The sequence below is a fragment of the Rhipicephalus microplus genome, chromosome 2 (assembly GCF_043290135.1).
Source record: "Rhipicephalus microplus isolate Deutch F79 chromosome 2, USDA_Rmic, whole genome shotgun sequence".
In the NCBI taxonomy this organism is placed as follows: domain Eukaryota; kingdom Metazoa; phylum Arthropoda; class Arachnida; order Ixodida; family Ixodidae; genus Rhipicephalus; species Rhipicephalus microplus.
Genome location: NC_134701.1, coordinates 199,556,615 through 199,575,837, shown reverse-complemented (window position 1 = coordinate 199,575,837; position 19,223 = coordinate 199,556,615). Strand labels below are relative to the sequence as shown.

General features: G+C 47.3%; 45 non-coding genes across 45 annotated transcripts; all 45 read right to left on the bottom strand.

Moving 5' to 3' along the window:
• Window positions 1-10: 10 nt before the first annotated feature.
• Window positions 11-83, bottom strand: TRNAV-AAC (transfer RNA valine (anticodon AAC)). The gene has a single exon. It is a non-coding gene; the product is annotated as a tRNA-Val (tRNA).
• A 72-nt stretch (window positions 84-155) lies between these two features.
• Window positions 156-228, bottom strand: TRNAV-AAC (transfer RNA valine (anticodon AAC)). Its single transcript has one exon. It is a non-coding gene; the product is annotated as a tRNA-Val (tRNA).
• Window positions 229-300: 72 nt separating this feature from the next.
• On the bottom strand, window positions 301-373 carry TRNAV-UAC (transfer RNA valine (anticodon UAC)). The gene has a single exon. It is a non-coding gene; the product is annotated as a tRNA-Val (tRNA).
• A 213-nt stretch (window positions 374-586) lies between these two features.
• Window positions 587-659, bottom strand: TRNAV-AAC (transfer RNA valine (anticodon AAC)). The gene has a single exon. It is a non-coding gene; the product is annotated as a tRNA-Val (tRNA).
• A 217-nt stretch (window positions 660-876) lies between these two features.
• Window positions 877-949, bottom strand: TRNAV-AAC (transfer RNA valine (anticodon AAC)). The gene has a single exon. It is a non-coding gene; the product is annotated as a tRNA-Val (tRNA).
• A 71-nt stretch (window positions 950-1,020) lies between these two features.
• Window positions 1,021-1,093, bottom strand: TRNAV-AAC (transfer RNA valine (anticodon AAC)). The gene has a single exon. It is a non-coding gene; the product is annotated as a tRNA-Val (tRNA).
• A 66-nt stretch (window positions 1,094-1,159) lies between these two features.
• TRNAV-AAC (transfer RNA valine (anticodon AAC)) lies at window positions 1,160-1,232 on the bottom strand. Its single transcript has one exon. It is a non-coding gene; the product is annotated as a tRNA-Val (tRNA).
• A 72-nt stretch (window positions 1,233-1,304) lies between these two features.
• Window positions 1,305-1,377, bottom strand: TRNAV-AAC (transfer RNA valine (anticodon AAC)). The gene has a single exon. It is a non-coding gene; the product is annotated as a tRNA-Val (tRNA).
• Window positions 1,378-1,447: 70 nt separating this feature from the next.
• On the bottom strand, window positions 1,448-1,520 carry TRNAV-AAC (transfer RNA valine (anticodon AAC)). The gene has a single exon. It is a non-coding gene; the product is annotated as a tRNA-Val (tRNA).
• A 73-nt stretch (window positions 1,521-1,593) lies between these two features.
• On the bottom strand, window positions 1,594-1,665 carry TRNAV-AAC (transfer RNA valine (anticodon AAC)). Its single transcript has one exon. It is a non-coding gene; the product is annotated as a tRNA-Val (tRNA).
• Window positions 1,666-1,737: 72 nt separating this feature from the next.
• Window positions 1,738-1,810, bottom strand: TRNAV-UAC (transfer RNA valine (anticodon UAC)). The gene has a single exon. It is a non-coding gene; the product is annotated as a tRNA-Val (tRNA).
• A 73-nt stretch (window positions 1,811-1,883) lies between these two features.
• TRNAV-CAC (transfer RNA valine (anticodon CAC)) lies at window positions 1,884-1,956 on the bottom strand. The gene has a single exon. It is a non-coding gene; the product is annotated as a tRNA-Val (tRNA).
• Window positions 1,957-2,029: 73 nt separating this feature from the next.
• On the bottom strand, window positions 2,030-2,102 carry TRNAV-AAC (transfer RNA valine (anticodon AAC)). The gene has a single exon. It is a non-coding gene; the product is annotated as a tRNA-Val (tRNA).
• A 71-nt stretch (window positions 2,103-2,173) lies between these two features.
• TRNAV-AAC (transfer RNA valine (anticodon AAC)) lies at window positions 2,174-2,246 on the bottom strand. The gene has a single exon. It is a non-coding gene; the product is annotated as a tRNA-Val (tRNA).
• Window positions 2,247-2,463: 217 nt separating this feature from the next.
• TRNAV-UAC (transfer RNA valine (anticodon UAC)) lies at window positions 2,464-2,536 on the bottom strand. The gene has a single exon. It is a non-coding gene; the product is annotated as a tRNA-Val (tRNA).
• A 69-nt stretch (window positions 2,537-2,605) lies between these two features.
• On the bottom strand, window positions 2,606-2,678 carry TRNAV-CAC (transfer RNA valine (anticodon CAC)). The gene has a single exon. It is a non-coding gene; the product is annotated as a tRNA-Val (tRNA).
• A 73-nt stretch (window positions 2,679-2,751) lies between these two features.
• Window positions 2,752-2,824, bottom strand: TRNAV-AAC (transfer RNA valine (anticodon AAC)). Its single transcript has one exon. It is a non-coding gene; the product is annotated as a tRNA-Val (tRNA).
• Window positions 2,825-3,042: 218 nt separating this feature from the next.
• TRNAV-AAC (transfer RNA valine (anticodon AAC)) lies at window positions 3,043-3,115 on the bottom strand. Its single transcript has one exon. It is a non-coding gene; the product is annotated as a tRNA-Val (tRNA).
• A 72-nt stretch (window positions 3,116-3,187) lies between these two features.
• TRNAV-AAC (transfer RNA valine (anticodon AAC)) lies at window positions 3,188-3,260 on the bottom strand. The gene has a single exon. It is a non-coding gene; the product is annotated as a tRNA-Val (tRNA).
• A 71-nt stretch (window positions 3,261-3,331) lies between these two features.
• On the bottom strand, window positions 3,332-3,404 carry TRNAV-AAC (transfer RNA valine (anticodon AAC)). Its single transcript has one exon. It is a non-coding gene; the product is annotated as a tRNA-Val (tRNA).
• Window positions 3,405-3,614: 210 nt separating this feature from the next.
• On the bottom strand, window positions 3,615-3,687 carry TRNAV-AAC (transfer RNA valine (anticodon AAC)). The gene has a single exon. It is a non-coding gene; the product is annotated as a tRNA-Val (tRNA).
• A 365-nt stretch (window positions 3,688-4,052) lies between these two features.
• Window positions 4,053-4,125, bottom strand: TRNAI-AAU (transfer RNA isoleucine (anticodon AAU)). Its single transcript has one exon. It is a non-coding gene; the product is annotated as a tRNA-Ile (tRNA).
• Window positions 4,126-4,336: 211 nt separating this feature from the next.
• Window positions 4,337-4,409, bottom strand: TRNAV-AAC (transfer RNA valine (anticodon AAC)). The gene has a single exon. It is a non-coding gene; the product is annotated as a tRNA-Val (tRNA).
• Window positions 4,410-4,914: 505 nt separating this feature from the next.
• On the bottom strand, window positions 4,915-4,987 carry TRNAV-AAC (transfer RNA valine (anticodon AAC)). The gene has a single exon. It is a non-coding gene; the product is annotated as a tRNA-Val (tRNA).
• A 71-nt stretch (window positions 4,988-5,058) lies between these two features.
• Window positions 5,059-5,131, bottom strand: TRNAI-AAU (transfer RNA isoleucine (anticodon AAU)). Its single transcript has one exon. It is a non-coding gene; the product is annotated as a tRNA-Ile (tRNA).
• A 73-nt stretch (window positions 5,132-5,204) lies between these two features.
• On the bottom strand, window positions 5,205-5,277 carry TRNAV-AAC (transfer RNA valine (anticodon AAC)). Its single transcript has one exon. It is a non-coding gene; the product is annotated as a tRNA-Val (tRNA).
• Window positions 5,278-5,349: 72 nt separating this feature from the next.
• TRNAV-AAC (transfer RNA valine (anticodon AAC)) lies at window positions 5,350-5,422 on the bottom strand. The gene has a single exon. It is a non-coding gene; the product is annotated as a tRNA-Val (tRNA).
• A 215-nt stretch (window positions 5,423-5,637) lies between these two features.
• TRNAV-AAC (transfer RNA valine (anticodon AAC)) lies at window positions 5,638-5,710 on the bottom strand. The gene has a single exon. It is a non-coding gene; the product is annotated as a tRNA-Val (tRNA).
• Window positions 5,711-10,806: 5,096 nt separating this feature from the next.
• On the bottom strand, window positions 10,807-10,879 carry TRNAV-AAC (transfer RNA valine (anticodon AAC)). The gene has a single exon. It is a non-coding gene; the product is annotated as a tRNA-Val (tRNA).
• Window positions 10,880-10,950: 71 nt separating this feature from the next.
• TRNAV-AAC (transfer RNA valine (anticodon AAC)) lies at window positions 10,951-11,023 on the bottom strand. Its single transcript has one exon. It is a non-coding gene; the product is annotated as a tRNA-Val (tRNA).
• Window positions 11,024-11,239: 216 nt separating this feature from the next.
• TRNAV-UAC (transfer RNA valine (anticodon UAC)) lies at window positions 11,240-11,312 on the bottom strand. The gene has a single exon. It is a non-coding gene; the product is annotated as a tRNA-Val (tRNA).
• Window positions 11,313-11,674: 362 nt separating this feature from the next.
• On the bottom strand, window positions 11,675-11,746 carry TRNAV-AAC (transfer RNA valine (anticodon AAC)). The gene has a single exon. It is a non-coding gene; the product is annotated as a tRNA-Val (tRNA).
• A 67-nt stretch (window positions 11,747-11,813) lies between these two features.
• On the bottom strand, window positions 11,814-11,886 carry TRNAV-AAC (transfer RNA valine (anticodon AAC)). Its single transcript has one exon. It is a non-coding gene; the product is annotated as a tRNA-Val (tRNA).
• Window positions 11,887-11,958: 72 nt separating this feature from the next.
• On the bottom strand, window positions 11,959-12,031 carry TRNAV-UAC (transfer RNA valine (anticodon UAC)). Its single transcript has one exon. It is a non-coding gene; the product is annotated as a tRNA-Val (tRNA).
• Window positions 12,032-12,393: 362 nt separating this feature from the next.
• TRNAV-AAC (transfer RNA valine (anticodon AAC)) lies at window positions 12,394-12,466 on the bottom strand. Its single transcript has one exon. It is a non-coding gene; the product is annotated as a tRNA-Val (tRNA).
• Window positions 12,467-12,538: 72 nt separating this feature from the next.
• Window positions 12,539-12,611, bottom strand: TRNAV-AAC (transfer RNA valine (anticodon AAC)). The gene has a single exon. It is a non-coding gene; the product is annotated as a tRNA-Val (tRNA).
• A 72-nt stretch (window positions 12,612-12,683) lies between these two features.
• TRNAV-UAC (transfer RNA valine (anticodon UAC)) lies at window positions 12,684-12,756 on the bottom strand. The gene has a single exon. It is a non-coding gene; the product is annotated as a tRNA-Val (tRNA).
• A 213-nt stretch (window positions 12,757-12,969) lies between these two features.
• Window positions 12,970-13,042, bottom strand: TRNAV-AAC (transfer RNA valine (anticodon AAC)). The gene has a single exon. It is a non-coding gene; the product is annotated as a tRNA-Val (tRNA).
• A 217-nt stretch (window positions 13,043-13,259) lies between these two features.
• On the bottom strand, window positions 13,260-13,332 carry TRNAV-AAC (transfer RNA valine (anticodon AAC)). Its single transcript has one exon. It is a non-coding gene; the product is annotated as a tRNA-Val (tRNA).
• A 71-nt stretch (window positions 13,333-13,403) lies between these two features.
• TRNAV-AAC (transfer RNA valine (anticodon AAC)) lies at window positions 13,404-13,476 on the bottom strand. The gene has a single exon. It is a non-coding gene; the product is annotated as a tRNA-Val (tRNA).
• Window positions 13,477-13,542: 66 nt separating this feature from the next.
• Window positions 13,543-13,615, bottom strand: TRNAV-AAC (transfer RNA valine (anticodon AAC)). Its single transcript has one exon. It is a non-coding gene; the product is annotated as a tRNA-Val (tRNA).
• A 72-nt stretch (window positions 13,616-13,687) lies between these two features.
• Window positions 13,688-13,760, bottom strand: TRNAV-AAC (transfer RNA valine (anticodon AAC)). Its single transcript has one exon. It is a non-coding gene; the product is annotated as a tRNA-Val (tRNA).
• Window positions 13,761-13,830: 70 nt separating this feature from the next.
• On the bottom strand, window positions 13,831-13,903 carry TRNAV-AAC (transfer RNA valine (anticodon AAC)). The gene has a single exon. It is a non-coding gene; the product is annotated as a tRNA-Val (tRNA).
• Window positions 13,904-13,976: 73 nt separating this feature from the next.
• TRNAV-AAC (transfer RNA valine (anticodon AAC)) lies at window positions 13,977-14,048 on the bottom strand. Its single transcript has one exon. It is a non-coding gene; the product is annotated as a tRNA-Val (tRNA).
• A 358-nt stretch (window positions 14,049-14,406) lies between these two features.
• On the bottom strand, window positions 14,407-14,479 carry TRNAV-AAC (transfer RNA valine (anticodon AAC)). The gene has a single exon. It is a non-coding gene; the product is annotated as a tRNA-Val (tRNA).
• Between the last annotated feature and the right edge of the window lie 4,744 nt (window positions 14,480-19,223).

The window sequence follows — 19,223 nt, the reverse complement described above, 5'->3', positions numbered from 1 at the left end:
GAAATGCTCTTGTGTCTGCCAGGTATTGAACCTGGGGCCTTCCGCGTGTTAGGCGGACGTGATAACCGCTACACCACAAGCACAGCTGCGCAAAGTGACACGAAGGAGTCTTTGTTCAATGAAGTATATTGAAACTGTAAAAAAAGAAGTGCTCTTGTCCCTGCCAGGGATCGAACTTGGGGCCTTCCGCGTGTTAGGCGGATGTGACAACCGCTACACCACAAGCACAGCTGTGGAGAGGTCTCACGAATGAGCCTTTGTTCAATGACGTATATTGAAACTGTAATAAAGAAGTGCTCTTGTGCATGCCAGGGATCGAACCTGGGGCCTTCTGCGTGTAGGGCGGATGTGATAACCACTACACCACAAGCACACCTGTGCAGAGCTCTCATGAATGAGTCTTTGTTCAATGACGTATATTGAAATTAAAAAATAAATGCTCCTGTGCCTACAGGAATCAAACCTGGGGCCTTCCGCGTGTGAAGCGGATTTGATAACCACTACACCACAAGAACGGCTGTATAGACTCTCATAAATGAGCCTTTGTTCAATTACGTATATTGAAACTGTAAAAAAGAAGTGCTCTTGTGCCTGTCAGGGATCGAACCTGAGGCCTTCCGCGTGTTAGGCGGATGTGATAACCGCTACACCACAAGCACAGCTGTGCAGAGCTCTCACGAATCAGCCTTTGTTCAATGACGTATATTGAAACTGTAAAAAAGAAGTGCTCTTGTGCTTGCCAGGGATCGAACCTGGGGCCTTGCGCGTGTTAAGTGGATGTGATAAACACTACACCACAGGCACAGCTGTGCAGAGTTCTCACAAATGAGCCTTTGTTCAATGACGTATATTTAAACTGTAAAAATGAAGTGCTCTTGTGCCTGCCAGGGATCAAACCTGGGGCTTTCCACGTGTTAAGCGGATGTGATAACCACTACACCACAAGCACAGCTGTGCAGAGCTCTCATGAATGAGTCTTTGTTCAATGACGTATATTGAAACTAAAAAAAGAAATGCTCTTGTGCCTGCCAGGGATCGAACCTGGGGCCTTCCGCGTGTTAGGCGGATGTAATAACCACCACACCACAAGCGCAGCTGTGCACAGCCCTCACGAATGAGCCTTTGTTCAATTACGTATATTGAAACTAAAAAATGCTCTTGTGCCTGCCAGGGATAGAACCTGGGGCCTTCCGCGTGTTAAGCGGATGTGATAACCACTACACCACAAGTACAGCTGTGCAGAGCTCTCATGAATGAGTCTTTGTTCAATGACGTATATTGAAACTAAAAAAAAGAAACGCTCTTGTGCCTGCCAGGGATCAAACCTGGGGCCTTCCGCGTGTTAGGCAGATGTGACAACCGCTACACCACAAGCACAGCTGTGCAGAGCTCTCATGAATGAGTCTTTGTTCAATGACGTATATTGAAACTAAAAAAGAAACGGTCTTGTGTCTGCCAGGGATCGAACCTGGGGCCTTCCGCGTGTTAGGCGGATGTGATAACCACTACACCGCAAGCACAGCTGTGCAGAGCTCTCACGATTGAGTCTTTGTTCAATGACGTATATTGAAACTGTAAAAAAAGAAGTGCTCTTGTGCCTGCCAGGGATCGAACCTGTGCCTTCTGCGTGTTAGGCGGATGTGATAACCGCTACACCACAAGCACAGCTGTGCAGAGGTCTCACGAATGAGCCTTTGTGCAATGACGTACATTGAAACTGTAAAAGAGAAGTGCTCTTGTGTGTGCCAGGGATCGAACCTGGGGCCTTCCGCGTGTAAGGCGGATGTGATAACCACTACACCACAAGCACAGCTGTGCAGAGGTCTCACGAATGAGCCTTTGTTCAATGACGTATACTGAAATTAAAAAAAAAGAAATGCTCTCGTGCCTGCCAGGGATTGAACCTGGGGCCTTCCGCGTGTGAAGCGGATGTGATAACCGCTACACCACAAGCACAGCTGTGCAGAGCTCTCACGATTGAGTCTTTATTCAATGACGTATATTGAAACTGTAAAAACAGAAGTGCTCTTGTGCCTGCCAGGGATCGAACCTGGGGTCTTCCGCGTGTTAGGCGGATGTGATAACCGCTACACCACAAGCACAGCTGTGCAGAGCTCTCATGAATGAGTCTTTGTTCAATGACGTATATTGAAACTAAAAAAAGAAACGCTCTTGTGTCTGCCAGGGATCGAGCCTGGGGCCTTCCGCGTGTTAGGCGGATGTGATAACCACTACACCGCAAGCACAGCTGTGCAGAGCTCTCACGATTGAGTCTTTGTTCAATGACGTATATTGAAACTGTAAAAAAAGAAGTGCTCTTGTGCCTGCCAGGGATCAAACCTGTGCCTTCTGCGTGTTTGGCGGATGTGATAACCGCTACACCACAAGCACAGCTGTGCAGAGGTCTCACGAATGAGCCTTTGTGCAATGACGTACATTGAAACTGTAAAAGAGAAGTGCTCTTGTGCGTGCAAGGGATCGAACCTGGGGCCTTCCGCGTGTAAGGCAGATGTGATAACCACTACACCACAAGCACAGCTGTGCAGAGCTCTCATGAATGAGTCTGTTCAATGACGTATACTGAAATTAAAAAAAGAAATGCTCTCGTGCCTGCCAGGGATTGAACCTGGGGCCTTCCGCGTGTGAAGCGGATGTGATAACCGCTACACCACAAGCACAGCTGTGCAGAGCTCTCACGAATGAACCTTTGTTAAATGACGTATATTGAAACTGTAAAAACGGAAGTGCTCTTGTGCCTGCCAGGGATCGAACCTGGGGTCTTCCGCGTGTTAGGCGGATGTGATAACCGCTACACCACAAGCACATCTGAGCAGAGCTCTCACGAATGAACCTTTGTTAAATGACGTATATTGAAACTGTAAAAAGGAAGTGCTCTTCTGCCTGCCAGAGATCGAACCTGGGGCCTTTCGCGTATTAAGTGGATGTGATAACCACTACACCACAAGCACAGCTGTGCAGAGCTCTCATCAATGAGTCGTTGTTCAATGAAGTATATTGAAACTGTGAAAATAGAAGTGCGCTTGTGCCTGCAAGGGATCGAACCTGGGGCCTTCTGCGTGTTAGGCGGATGTGATAACCACTACACCACAAGCACAGCTGTTCAGAGCTCTCACGAATGAGCCTTTGTTCAATTGCGTATATTGAAACTGTAAAAAAGAAGTGCTCTTGTGCCTGCCAGGGATCGAACCTGGGGCTTTCCACGTGTTAAGCGGATGTAATAACCACTACACCACAAGCACAGCTGTGCAGAGCTCTCATGAATGAGTCTTTGTTCAATGACGTATATTGAAACTAAAAAAAGAAATGCTCTTGTGCCTGCCAGGGATCGAACCTGGGGCCTTCCGCGTGTTAGGCGGATGTAATAACCACTACACCACAAGCACAGCTGTGCACAGCCCTCACGAATGAGCCTTTGTTCAATTACGTATGTTGAAACTAAAAAATGCTCTTGTGCCTGCCAGGGATCGTACCTGGGGCCTTGCGCGTGTTAAGCGGATGTGATAACCACTACACGACAAGCACAGCTGTGCAGAGCTCTCATGAATGAGTCTTTGTTCAATGACGTATATTGAAACTAAAAAAAGAAACGCTCTTGTGCCTGCCAGGGATCGAACCTGGGGCCTTCCGCGTGTTAGGCGGATGTGATAACCACTACACCACAAGCACAGCTGTGCAGAGCTCTCACGATTGAGTCTTTGTTCAATGACGTATATTGAAACTGCAAAAAAAAGAAGTGCTCTTGTGCCTGCCAGGGATCGAACCTGTGCCTTCTGCGTGTTAGGCGGATGTGACCACCGCTACACCACAAGCACAGCTGTGCAGAGCTCTCACGATTGAGTCTTTGTTCAATGACGTATATTGAAACTGCAAAAAAAAAGAAGTGCTCTTGTGCCTGCCAGGGATCGAACCTGTGCCTTCTGCGTGTTAGGCGGATGTGACCACCGCTACACCACAAGCACAGCTGTGCAGAGGTCTCACGAATGAGCCTTTGTGCAATGACGTATATTGAAACTGTAAAAGAGAAGTGCTCTTGTGCCTGCCAGAGATCGAACCTGGCGCCTTCCGCGTATTAAGTGGATGTGATAACCACTACACCACAAGCACAGCTTTGCAGACCTCTCACGAATGAGCCTTCGTTCAATGACGTATATTGAAAGTGTAAAAAAGAAGTTCTCTTGTGCCTGTCAGGGATCGAACCTGGGGCCTTCCGCGTGTTGAGTGGATGTGATAACACTACACCACAAGCACAGCTGTGCAGATCTCTCACGAATGAGCCTTTGTTCAATGACGTATATTGAAAAAAAAGAAATGCTCTTGTGCCTGCCAGGAATCGAACCTGGGGCCTTCCGCGTGTTAGGCGGATGTGACAACCACTACACCACAAGCACAACTGTGCAGAGCTCTCACGAATGAGCCTTTGTTCAATGACGTATATTTAAACTGTAAAGAAGAAGTGCTCTTATCCTGCCAGGGATAGAACCTGGGGCCTTCCGCGAGTTAAGTGGATGTGATAACCACTACATCACAAGCACAGTTGTGCAGAGCTCTCATGAATTAGTCTTTGTTCAAAGACGTATATTGAAACTGTAAAAAAAAATGCTCTCGTGCCTGGCAGGGATCGAACCTGGTACTTCCGCGCGTAAGGCGGATGCGATAAACACTACACCACAAGGACAGTTGAGCAGAGCTCTCACAAATGAGTCGTTGTTCAATGAAGTATATTGAAACTGTGAAAAAAGAAGTGCTCTTGTGCCTGCAACGGATCGAACCTGGGGCCTTCTGCGTGTTAGGCGGATGTGATAACCACTACACCACAAGCACAGCTGTTCAGAGCTCTCACGAATGAGCCTTTGTTCAATTGCGTATATTGAAACTGTAAAAAAGAAGTGCTCTTGTGCCTGCCAGGGATCGAACCTGGGGCTTTCCACGTGTTAAGCGGATGTGATAACCACTACACCACAAGCACAGCTGTGCAGAGCTCTCATGAATGAGTCTTTGTTCAATGACGTATATTGAAACTAAAAAAAGAAATGCTCTTGTGCCTGCCAGGGATCGAACCTGGGGCCTTCCGCGTATTAAGTGGATGTGATAACCACTACACCACAAGCACGGCTGTATAGAGCTCTCACGAATGAGCCTTTGTTCAATTACGTATATTGAAACTGTAAAAAAAGAAGTGCTCTTGTGCCTGTCAGGGATCGAACCTGGGGCCTTACGCGTGTTAGGCGGATGTGATAACCACTACACCACAAGCACAGCTGTTCAGAGCTCTCACGAATGAGCCTTTGTTCAATTGCGTATATTGAAACTGTAAAAAAGAAGTGCTCTTGTGCCTGCCAGGGATCGAACCTGGGGCTTTCCACGTGTTAAGTGGATGTGATAACCACTACACCACAAGCACAGCTGTGCAGAGCTCTCATCAATGAGTCTTTGTTCAATGACGTATATTGAAAATAAAAAAGAAATGCTCTTGTGCCTGCAACGGATCGAACCTGGGGCCTTCTGCGTGTTAGGCGGATGTGATAACCACTACACCACAAGCACAGCTGTTCAGAGCTCTCACGAATGAGCCTTTGTTCAATTGCGTATATTGAAACTGTAAAAAAGAAGTGCTCTTGTGCCTGCCAGGGATCGAACCTGGGGCTTTCCACGTGTTAAGCGGATGTGATAACCACTACACCACAAGCACAGCTGTGCAGAGCTCTCATGAATGAGTCTTTGTTCAATGACGTATATTGAAACTAAAAAAAGAAATGCTCTTGTGCCTGCCAGGGATCGAACCTGGGGCCTTCCGTGTGTTAGGCGGATGTAATAACCACTACACCACAAGCTTTTATTTTCTTTATTTCCGGTAAACTTCACAAACGGGTTACTAAGATATATTACAATTCACTACATACAATACAAAAAAAACTTAAAACATAACTATAACACATCGCATCCTAGAATTCCTTCTTGGTCAGTAGGGCTTCAACCCTTTCTACCCACAAAGGTACACATTCGTCTGTTCTTACTACCTCAAGTAATCTCGAGATGCTTTCCTTAAAATACTCTCTTGCTGGTCTTCTGTCTGGGTCACAATGAAATCCAGCCATTCTAGAGCGCCATATACTGTGCAAGGCAGTCATCATGATAAAATCGAAAGGTAATCCATCCTCGTTCTCTATTGCCAAATACCTGATACCATGAGGGTCTAACGGAAACTCTTTTTTGATTGTCCTTTGTAATACGTCCCAAAAATAAACTTCCCAACAGTGCAGGAAAACATGGTCGATAGTTTCCGGTTTCTTACAGATTAGACAGTGAGATCCCCAAGGCATATAAAACCCACGCTCCTCTAGGAAGGTTCTTACAGGAAGTGTTCCAGTGTGTAATTTGAAAAAGAACGTTTTCGCACTTGGAGCTGCTGGCATTTTTTTTGCTCGTTTAAGTACGTTCTGGCCCTTGCGTGCTGTATATAGCACTCTGTACAGTGGGACGGGGAGCATCGTGTCACATAAATCTTTGTACAGTTTTTTCTTTCCAACAGACCACAGGTAGTCAGTTGAAAAGCGAACACACAAAAACCGCACGCTGGCCACTACTTCTTTCATGTATCCTTGCACAGCCCCTGGGGTAACATGGGTGCTCACAACAAACTCGGGCAACAGTCTACTTAGTCTTGTTTGACACACTGTTAGTAGGAAAGGATCTATTGTCTCACGAAAAAAGAAAAACCTATTTACTAACTGCTTGATAAACAGATGTCCTAGCCCAAGGCCTCCACACTTCACCCGTCTAAACAAATTTGTGCGACTGCACCTTTCCCAGCTAGACCCCCACACAAGTATTGCAAACACCCGATGTAATTTTTGCACATTGACCCGGGAACAGTACAGCACTTGCATCACATACCACAGCTTAGACACAAAAAACCAGTTGCATGCAGTAGCCCTAGCAAACATGGACAGATAAGTTGCATTCCACCTATTCGCTTTTTCTTTAATTTCTTTCGTTTGCTGTGTCCAATATTCGTCAGTACTTTTGTATGACTCGAGCGGTACTCCAAGATATTTAACTGGCGTTCTTGTCCATTTAATGGCTGCGAAAAATTCTGGTGTTGAAGGCCAATATCCATGCCAGAAGCCGAGGCATTTACCCCAGTTTATGTGGCTTCCTGTAACTTCGGCGAAATATTTAGAAACTCTGATTGATTCTTCAATACCGACATAGGTAGTGCTACAAATCGCAACATCATCAGCGTATGCGAGTAGTTTGACCTTTGAAGATTGTACTCTAAACCCATTAATGATGTCATTCTGCAATATCGACTGACATAAAGTTTCAATATAGATGCAAAACAAAAGTGGACTAACAGGGCAACCTTGACGCACTGAGCGCTCGATTCTTATGGGGGGGCCCAATGTCTTGTTGATAATTAGTCTCGTACTACCGTTCTGATATGCCATGGCTACTCCGTCAATAATTATCTTACCAACATTAATGTGCTTCAATACTGCAAACAAAAGAGCGTGGGAAACGCAATCAAACGCTTTCTCCAGATCCAGCTGGAGTATGGCCACACGAGCATGACAGGTTTCAACACATTCGAGCACGGATCGCATTTTATGAACGTTTGTAACTATGGACCGACCTTTTATTCCACACGTTTGGTGTGGACCGACGATATCTTTTATTACTGACTGAAGTCTGGCCGCCAAAATTTTCATTAATATTTTGTAGTCTACGTTTGTCAGTGCGATTGGCCTGTACGCTGTGACGTGCCAGAGCTTTTCAACCTCGTCTGTTTTCGGAATCAGAACGGTACGCGATTCACCAAAGGATGGTGGTAATTTCTTTTCCTCATATGCCTCGTTAAAAACGCCCGCAAGTAAAACGCCCGTTAAAAACGCCCGCAAGACAATTCGCTTTTAAAACATTTGTACCACTTGGCACAAAGACCATCTGGTCCTGGAGATTTCCCAGGATTTAACTTATCAATCGCCCGTTCAACTTCAGATGCAGATATAGATAATGCCAAAGCGTTTTTCACTTCCTCACTCACTTGCGGCATGAGTCCTAAATATTCGTCTTTAAATCTTTCTAGGTTTGCCTGTCTACACGCAAAAAGGTTTTCAAAATGACTTGAAAATACGGATAAAATGCTGTCCGTATCAGTTACTTCGTGACCATCCTTCTCTATTTTCTCGATATGATTCCGTCGAGCGTTCGTTTTCTCCACCCCTAACGCTCTTTTGGTTGGCGTCTCTCCAGCCGCTAAAGCCTCGGCCCTAGCACGGACGAGTGCACCGCGGTAGCGTTCCTCGTCATGTAGTGCAAGTTTCTGCTTAATGTTGCGTATGTCAATTTTATACTCTCCCGGTTGTCTGCACTCCAAGTCTACTAGTCTTTCCAAAGTCTTTCGGAGTTCTTTTTCTTTCTTTTTCTTTTCATAACTCAATGCGCATGAACGATCAATAGCTGTTATTTTCATTTGCTGCTTGAACTCTTCCCATTGTTCTGCAAGTTTATTTCCATCACCCTTTTTTATTTCATTGATGCAGTTCATAACCTGATCTAAGAAATATTCGTCAGTGATCAAAGTGGAATTCATCTTCCACAGCTCCCATGAGAAAGTTCCACCTTGTGTTTTCTCTCCCATATCACATTTACCTAAACAATGATCGCTAAAGTGTATTGGGCAAACAGCATATGTCTTGCAGTGGGCTATTAATTCTAGCGACACGTAAATGCGATCAAGGCGCGCATGGCTATTCCCCTGAAAATGTGTGAAACGCACCTCCCGCGTTCCTTCCATACAGCTGCCCACGTCTTCTAACTCGAATTGAGTAACTACGTCCGCTAGCGTCCTACAACTTTTATCGTAATTGGCGCGTCCATTTGCTCGATCTCGCCCATTGAGGACGCAGTTAAAATCACCCAGTAATACATATTTCCTTTCCAAAGTGAAGGGCTGCTTTAGGCTTGAAAAAAAATTTGATCGCTCCTCGCAAATGGTTGGTGCATAAATACACACTATACGCCACTGACAATCATTGAATACAAAATCACAGGAAACCAATCTACCAGACGGGCAAGAGAAAGTATCTTGCACTACCAGACCCGGTAACTTCTTAATGAACAAAACACAGCCAGCAGAAGTGCCTATTGCTTGAGTTACAATTGCGTGGTAACGCGCCGTAAACCTCAGCACCATGCCCCGGGTCTCCTCCTCACCGTCTACTTTTGTTTCTTGTACAGCAAGTACATCCAGATCATGATCCACAAGTAGCCTGTAGACTTGGCTCTGTTTCCGCTTGGCGGCGAGACCTCGAACATTTAACGTTGCCACTCTAAGTTTCGGTGCAACAGCTCAAAGTTTCACTACTCAAAGTTTCGGTACACAGTTAAGAAGTTAGCCCGGGGCATGATGCTTACCTTCAGCGTCTAGCATAGAGCTAGACATCTTCGGAGCCTCCAGGTGGACCCGTGCCACTGGAGGACAAAGGTGGCCAGTGATTGTCCGATATCGGGTTGGGACGCAGCCTTGTGCTGCTGCGTCTGAACGAAGTCGCCTTCGCAGGTGGCCCCTCTTCTTGCTTTTCGCTGGACGCCTCACGCCGTCCTGCAGACTGCTCGCGGGGTCTTTTGCTTGGCGCCCCACCACTGATGCTCTCGCACGACACTGGAAGTTCGGTTAATTCCACCGGCTCAGGCTCCTTCGATGAGGTGCTTGTAAAGCCTTCTTCGGTTTGGCTGGTTGGCTCTTGAGTAACCACCTCCCCAGATGCTATGTCTGCTTTGGCTGTTGGCTCATCACCACCAGTCGGTGTAACTGTACCTGTTGAAGGTTCAGGGTTCACCGCGTCACCTGCACCTTTCGCCGCGTCTTCAGCCTCGGTCACCTCCATCACCAACTCTGCTGTGTCGTCACCTTCGGCTGATCCGATAGCCGATGCGTACGTGCGCATGCACGCGTCTTCGCTGTGGCCGAACCGCCGACAACGCGAGCATCGGGGTACCTTACACTCTCTTCTAACATGTCCGGTACCTTGGCAGCGCAGACACTGCATTGGCCGACCAGGTGCAACCACAAGTGCCAGTTCACCAGCCACCCTGATTTGATGGGGGAGATCTTCAACCTTCACGCCACTCTTGAGCTTAAGAAGCACAGTACGTGTGGTTGAACCCTTGTCGCTGACACCCTGAACACGCCAATGCTCCCTTGTGACTTGTACGACCTTCCCATAAGCCGCCAACGCCGTTCGCACGTCTTCATCGTTGACGCCATACAGCAGCCAATGAAGACGCAGCCGCACCTGCTGATCCTGGGGGTCTACGATGATGCAGCGTCGGCCCTTGACTTTCAACTCCTTCACATCCAGCAAGCGTTTCGTAGCGTCCGCGTTGTTCATGGTGACTGCCCAGACATGATTTATCTGGTAGGCCCCCAGTGCCAACACCTCCGGCAGCAGTCCTGTAGGTCCGAGCGCGTCTCGGAAATCTTCGACTCGATACGGTCTGCCACGCACATCACCGTGTAAAAACACGGTGTTTTGCGCGACGCGTCCCTTGGGCAGGGGCAGTGGTGGCAAAATAATCTCATATCCTGCGTCTTGGTCTTCGGTCATCCTGTTACCGCGGCTAGTATGTGCCGCAAACGCCGCTCCTACGGAGCACATGATTCTTGCGTCCGACGCGCGTGAGTGCCGACAAAAGAATGACTACACCACAAGCGCAGCTGTGCGCAGCCCTCACGAATGAGCCTTCGTTCAACTACGTATATTGAAACTACAAAAATGCTCTTGTGCCTGCCAGGGATCGAACCTGGGGCCTTCCGCGTGTTAAGCGGATGTGATAACCACTACACCACAAGCACAGCTGTGCAGAGCTCTCATGAATGAGTCTTTGTTCAATGACGTATATTGAAACTAAATAAAGAAATGCTCTTGTGTCTGCCAGGTATCGAACCTGGGGCCTTCCGCGTGTTAGGCGGACGTGATAACCGCTACACCACAAGCACAGCTGCGCAAAGTGACACGAATCAGCCTTTGTTCAATGACGTATATTGAAACTGTAAAAAAGAAGTGCTCTTGTGCTTGCCAGGGATCGAACCTGGGGCCTTGCGCGTGTTAAGTGGATGTGATAAACACTACACCACAAGCACAGCTGTGCAGAGCTCTCACAAATGAGCCTTTGTTCAATGACGTATATTTAAACTGTAAAAAAGAAGCGCTCTTGTGCCTGCCAGGGATCGAACCTGGGGCCTTCCGCGTGTAAGGCAGATGTGATAACCACTACACCACAAGCACAGCTGTGCAGAGCTCTCACGAATGAGTCTTTGTTCAAAGACGTATATTGAAACTGTAAAAAAAGATATGCTCTCGTTCCTGCCAGGGATCCAACCTGGTGGCTTCCGCGCGTAAAGCGGATGTGATAACCACTACACCACAAGCACAGCTGTGCAGAGCTCTCACGAATGAGTCTTTGTTCAATGACGTATATTGAAACTGTAAGAAAGAAGTGCTCTAGTGCCTGCCAGAGATCGGACCTGGGGCCTTCCGCGTGTTAAGCGCATGTGATAACCACTACACCACAAACACAGCTGTGCAGAGCTCTCATGAATGAGTCTTTGTTCAATGACGTATATTGAAACTAAAAAAAGAAATGCTCTTGTGCCTGCCAGGGATCGAACCTGGGGCCTTCCGCGTGTTAGGCAGATGTATAACCACTACACCACAAGCGCAGCTGTGCACAGCCCTCACGAATGAGCCTTTGTTCAAATACGTATATTAAAACTAAAAAAATGCTCTTGTGCCTGCCAGGGATCGAACCTGGGGCCTTCCGCGTGTTAAGCGGATGTGTAAACCACTACACCACAAGCACAGCTGTGCAGAGCTCTTACAAATGAGCCTTTGTTCAATGACGTATATTTAAACTGTAAAAAAGAAGTGCTCTTGTGCTTGCCAGGGATCGAACCTGGGGCCTTCCGCGTGTAAGGCGGATGTGATAACCACTACACCACAAGCACAGCTGTGCAGAGCTCTCACGAATGAGTCTTTGTTCAAAGACGCATATTGAAACTGTAAAAAAAGAAATGCTCTCGTTCCTGCCAGGGATCCAACCTGGTGCCTTCCGCGCGTAAAGCGGATGTGATAACCACTACACCACAAGCACAGCTGTGCAGAGCTCTCACGAATGAGTCTTTGTTCAATGACGTATATTGAAACTGTAAAAAAGAAGTGCTCTAGTGCCTGCCAGAGATCGGACCTGGGGCTTTCCGCGTGTTAAGCGCATGTGATAACCACTACACCACAAACACAGCTGTGCAGAGCTCTCATGAATGAGTCTTTGTTCAATGACGTATATTGAAACTAAATAAAGAAATGCTCTTGTGTCTGCCAGGTATTGAACCTGGGGCCTTCCGCGTGTTAGGCGGACGTGATAACCGCTACACCACAAGCACAGCTGCGCAAAGTGACACGAAGGAGTCTTTGTTCAATGAAGTATATTGAAACTGTAAAAAAAGAAGTGCTCTTGTCCCTGCCAGGGATCGAACTTGGGGCCTTCCGCGTGTTAGGCGGATGTGACAACCGCTACACCACAAGCACAGCTTTGCAGAGGTCTCACGAATGAGCCTTTGTTCAATGACGTATATTGAAACTGTAATAAAGAAGTGCTCTTGTGCATGCCAGGGATCGAACCTGGGGCCTTCTGCGTGTAAGGCGGATGTGATAACCACTACACCACAAGCACAGCTGTGCAGAGCTCTCATGAATGAGTCTTTGTTCAATGACGTATATTGAAATTAAAAAATAAATGCTCCTGTGCCTACAGGAATCAAACCTGGGGCCTTCCGCGTGTGAAGCGGATTTGATAACCACTACACCACAAGAACGGCTGTATAGACTCTCATAAATGAGCCTTTGTTCAATTACGTATATTGAAACTGTAAAAAAGAAGTGCTCTTGTGCCTGTCAGGGATCGAACCTGAGGCCTTCCGCGTGTTAGGCGGATGTGATAACCGCTACACCACAAGCACAGCTGTGCAGAGCTCTCACGAATCAGCCTTTGTTCAATGACGTATATTGAAACTGTAAAAAAGAAGTGCTCTTGTGCTTGCCAGGGATCGAACCTGGGGCCTTGCGCGTGTTAAGTGGATGTGATAAACACTACACCACAGGCACAGCTGTGCAGAGTTCTCACAAATGAGCCTTTGTTCAATGACGTATATTTAAACTGTAAAAATGAAGTGCTCTTGTGCCTGCCAGGGATCGAACCTGGGGCTTTCCACGTGTTAAGCGGATGTGATAACCACTACACCACAAGCACAGCTGTGCAGAGCTCTCATGAATGAGTCTTTGTTCAATGACGTATATTGAAACTAAAAAAAGAAATGCTCTTGTGCCTGCCAGGGATCGAACCTGGGGCCTTCCGCGTGTTAGGCGGATGTAATAACCACCACACCACAAGCGCAGCTGTGCACAGCCCTCACGAATGAGCCTTTGTTCAATTACGTATATTGAAACTAAAAAATGCTCTTGTGCCTGCCAGGGATAGAACCTGGGGCCTTCCGCGTGTTAAGCGGATGTGATAACCACTACACCACAAGTACAGCTGTGCAGAGCTCTCATGAATGAGTCTTTGTTCAATGACGTATATTGAAACTAAAAAAAAGAAACGCTCTTGTGCCTGCCAGGGATCGAACCTGGGGCCTTCCGCGTGTTAGGCAGATGTGACAACCGCTACACCACAAGCACAGCTGTGCAGAGCTCTCATGAATGAGTCTTTGTTCAATGACGTATATTGAAACTAAAAAAGAAACGCTCTTGTGTCTGCCAGGGATCGAACCTGGGGCCTTCCGCGTGTTAGGCGGATGTGATAACCACTACACCGCAAGCACAGCTGTGCAGAGCTCTCACGATTGAGTCTTTGTTCAATGACGTATATTGAAACTGTAAAAAAAGAAGTGCTCTTGTGCCTGCCAGGGATCGAACCTGTGCCTTCTGCGTGTTAGGCGGATGTGATAACCGCTACACCACAAGCACAGCTGTGCAGAGGTCTCACGAATGAGCCTTTGTGCAATGACGTACATTGAAACTGTAAAAGAAAAGTGCTCTTGTGTGTGCCAGGGATCGAGCCTGGGGCCTTGCGCGTGTAAGGCGGATGTGATAACCACTACACCACAAGCACAGCTGTGCAGAGCTCTCATGAATGAGTCTTTGTTCAATGACGTATATAGAAATTAAAAAATAAATGCTCCTGTGCCTACAGGAATCGAATCTGGGGCCTTCCGCGTGTGTAGCGGATGTGATAAACACTACACCACAAGCACAGCTGTGCAGAGCTCTCATGAATGAGTCTTTGTTCAATGACGTATATTGAAATTAAAAAAAGAAACGCTCTTGTGCCTGCCAGGGATCGAACCTGGGGCCTTCCGCGTGTTAGGCGGATGTGATAACCACTACACCACAAGCTTTTTTTTTTTTTTTTTTTTCTTTATTGCCTTTTAATAACCACAAGCAAAGGAAATACATACAAAATATGTACACTTACTAAAACACCAGCTTCAACTTGGCCAGTGCACTTGGTTTAAAAAGGCTTCACAGAAGCCAATTGGTCGAGCACAGGTAACCACTCGGGGGGTTCAGGCAGCGCTTTAAACACGTCTCGTGTATACAGCATACTCTCAACAAAATAGTCTCTCGCTGAACGTGCGTCTACACGCATATGTCGAACATCCATTCTTGTCCTCCACACACTATGCATGCAAAGCAACATTAACATGTCACTCGGCACTTCCCCTGCAGCTGCACACGGAAGAAAACGGATTCCAAAAGCGTTGATAGGTAGTTCTTTTTTTATAGTCCGTTGTAGTACGTCCCACAAGAACACAGCATCATGGCAGTCGAGAAAGATATGATTTATCGTTTCTGGTTTGCCGCAGATTAGACAGTTGACGGACCACGGTACAAAAAGCCCTTTACTTTTTAGCCATGGCAGTACAGGGAGAGTGCCGGTATGCACTTGAAAGAAGAATGTTTTGACAGAGGGTCTGACCGGCATTCTCTTAACACGTTTAAACACGTCACGCTCAGAACCTAGCCTGCACGAAGCTCGGTAGACGGGCACTGGCAGGAAGACATCAAGAAGGTCACGATACAGTTTCTTTTTAGTCACGTCGGACAAGTATTCGTACGAAAATCTTTCCTTGAGCAGGCGTGTAGCTGTAACTACTTCTCGCAAATAAGGACTGAGTGGTCCAGCTTCGAAGGAAAAAGATGACACGACGAAATCAGATAAGGGGGTCTGCAGTCTTGCTTGGATCACAGTTCTCAAGAAATTGTCAGTTTGATCTCGAGCGAACATGAATCTGCTCACCAACTGCTTAAAAAACAAATGCAAAAGCCCCAGACCACCATATTTTACCCTATGAAATAAATTGCACCGGCTCGTGCGCTCCCACTGCGACCCCCATATAAAGGTCGCGAATACTCGGTGCATTTTCTGGACCGAAGTGCGGGTCATGGTTAACACTTGTAATACATAAAACACTTTTGCAATCAGAAATACATTGCACACGGACGCTTTTGCAAACATTGATAAATTGCGACCTCCCCACTTATCAGTACAATTTTTAATGCGTTGACGTTCCTCAGACCAATACTCCGTAGCATTGCGGTAGTGATCCAAAGGCACACCGAGGTACTTTCCGGGCATGATTTTCCAATTCATGTTACAGTAAACTTCGGGTGTGCTTTGCCACTGGCCATGCCAAACGCCTAGACATTTTGGCCAACTGATTGCGCTGCCCGTTGCTGCACAGAATTCCCTAGCTATTCGTACAACTTCTTGCACACTTTCTTTGTCACTGCAAAACACTGCGACGTCATCAGCATAGGCTAAAATTCTAATTCCACTGGTCAGAAACGTATACCCTCTTATACTTGGTGATGCAAGTATTCGTAAACAGAAGGGCTCTAAGTAAAGCGCGAAAAGGAGTGGCGACAAGGCACAACCTTGCTTCACGCTCGAGCGCGCAGGAATTGAAGCACTTACTTCTTTGTTGATTACTAAATTAGCCCTGCAGTCATGATACACCATTCTAACGCCTTCTGTAATGACAGTTCCTACATTCACATGTTCCAGCAATAAAAACAAAATTTCATGTACGACTTTATCGAACGCTTTGTGCAGGTCTAGCTGAATCATGGCCACGCGGTCATTATTTGCATCACAGCATTCTAGAATACTTCTGGTTACGTGTATATTTGTGAATATGGTTCTGCCCTTAATCCCACATGTCTGATGCGGGCCGACAAGGGATGTGACAACACTTTGGAGCCGTCTTGCTAGGACCTTCGTGTATATTTTATAGTCAGTGTTGCTCAAACTGATAGGTCGGTAGGATTCCACTGAAAGTAGCTTTGCGGGGTCATCAGTTTTGGGGATTAATACTACGTGTGCTGTCCTAAATGAATGAGGTGTTTGCTGCTTGTCGTAGCATTCTCTGATCACTCGGTGTAATGCCAGTGCCATTTCTGTCTTAAAAAATTTGTATATGGCAGCACCAAGCCCATCCGGCCCTGGTGACTTGCCGTTACCCAGGTTATCTATAGCTGATTCAATTTCTGCCACAGTGATTTCTACTTCCAGTAGCTCCCGCTCAGAGTCTTCCAATCTCGGCATAAGGGTCAGAAAGTCCTCTTTGAATCGTTCGGGGTCATTGATTGTATGGCTAAGGAGTTGCGTATAAAACTCGACAAAGGCGTGCTTTATCTGTTCGCGGTCCCGGGTAATGTAATTGCGGTATCGAATTTCATTTATCTCTTTGTTTGCTGCATGTTTCTTTTCTTCACTGAGCACCCGCTTAGTGGGCGTTTCACCCATCCACAGCCGTTCAGTGCGAGCCCTTATCATTGCTCCGCGGTACTTTTCGTCGTCGATGAATTCGAGCTTTGCTTTCGCCTCCTTTATTTCTTTCTTAAATTTTCCCGGCACTTCATTTTCTACGCTTAACATGTAGTCTAGTTCGCTTTGTAACTGCCTCTCTTGTTGCCTTTCCCGATTACGTAATACACAGGCTCTTTCAATCGCTATCATCTTTATATCACACTTCATTTGCTCCCACACAGCTATGAAGTTATTGGTCTCCAAACGAAGAGCATTTGAAAGACATTCTTTGGTTTTTGTGACAAATATTTCATCTTGCAGCAGCTTTTCATTAAATTTCCATAGAAACCAATTAAACTTCGCAGCCTTACGTTTTTCGCCAATGTTGACCTTGACCAGACAATGATCACTAAAACTAAGATGTTGAATTTGATAAGATGAGCATAGTGGCACCAACTTTGCCGACAAATATATTCTGTCTAACCTCGCGTGCGAATGACCTTGAAAGTGCGTATATCCTACTTCACCCTCTCGCGTCATTACATAACCGACATCTTCCAGCCCTGTCTCGTTCACTATTTTATTCAACAGCTCAGCGCTTCTATCGCGCACATTGAAGCTCGTTGTCTTATCCTCAGCTCTACAGACACAATTGAAGTCGCCTAGAACCACAACATTTCTTTCCGTTTTCAAGAATCCTTCAATCGCTCTGAAAAAAAATTCCCGTTCGTGCGATCTATTCGGTGCATAAACACACACAACGCGCCAAGGCATTCCAGAAACACTGAAGTCGCACACAACCAGCCTACCGCTATCGCAGGTAGACACATTTTCAACAACCGCGATACTACTACGTATGAAAACGACACAGCCTCCTGACCGCCCAACAGCATGACAAACGCAGACATTGTACCTAGAGCGAAAAACTTGAACCATTTGCTCCGTTTGTTCTTCACTTTCCATTTTAGTTTCTTGTACAGCCAGGAGGTCTATGTCGTTTTCTAACAAAATGCGACTAATCTGGCATTGTCTCCTGCGCGAACACAGGCCTCTTGAGTTCAACGTCGCGATGCAAATACCAGTTTTAAAGTTAGTCGCCATTTCTTGAAGGTTGTTTCGTCAGGTGTCATACTCACGTCGCAACAGTGGTTGCGTGTGCTCAGCGTAGAAAGCCTCGGAACGTCTCCTCCGCTACGGCGGGGCCGACGTTTGAGTGCCCCTACGGTCAGGAGACAGGTTTGGTCGTGGTTTAAAGGTAGGCCGACGACCAGTCGCCGTCTTTGTTGGAGGTTCATTGATGGCCGACGTGTCAACATTTCCGGTACGGTCAGGTGTTTCACGAGCTCGCTTAAAAGCGATAGCACCGGCCTTGGTCATCTCGGCGTCCGTTGCTTCCGGGCCGCCCTCTCGCGCAGCTGAAGATGACTTGCTCGCTGCTGTAGCGTCGTTCTCTACTGCTGCCGTGTCTAAATTCGTTCCTGGCGCACCAGAGTGCTTGTCGCCTTTATTGGTAGATTCCAGTGCGGCCCCAGAAGACTGTTCAGGGGGCGTGGCAGGGCCTTCCGTATAACCGTCTTCCCTGCTCGCTTCTTCGGCATCCACGGCATCCATCAGGTGTTCAGACACTTCGTCTGTTTGGCCTGGGCCCGCAATGCTGGCGTACGACCTCACACAGTGGGCGTCATCGTGGCCATAGCGACGACAGACCCCACAGCGCGGCACGCGGCAATCCCGTCGAATGTGTCCGATAGCCCGGCATCGGAGGCATAGCGGTGCTCTGCCAGGAATTACGACGAGCGCCATATCCTCCGCAACTCGCAGTTGGTGTGGCAGGTCGTCCACGGACACGCCCGCGTGTAGCCTCAGCGTGACCGACCGCGTGGTTGAACCTTTATCATTGCAACCCTGCACCTTCCATTTATCTCTGCTTATCTCGGTCACTTTTCCGTAGGGCGTTAAGGCGACTCGCACAGCCTCGTCCGGCACGCCATGAAGAAGCCAGTACAACTTCAGCCGCACACCTCGATCACGGGGGTCAACCACCATACAGCGATGGTCCTTTAGATCAAAAGACTCCGCCGCCAGCATCTTCTTTTTACCCTCATCATCCTTGAACGTCACTGCCCATACATGATTCATTTGGTATGCCCCTAGGGCAACCACTTCCGGCAGCAGCGAAAGACGAGCAAGGCTGTCTCGGACATGCTCCACTCGATATGGCCTGGCTTTCAAGTTTCCGTGCAAAAAAACCGTGTGCAAAACGGAATCACCTGAAGGCAGCTGAGGCAGAACAACCTGGAAATCTTCGCCTGGCTTTTCGGTACACCTGA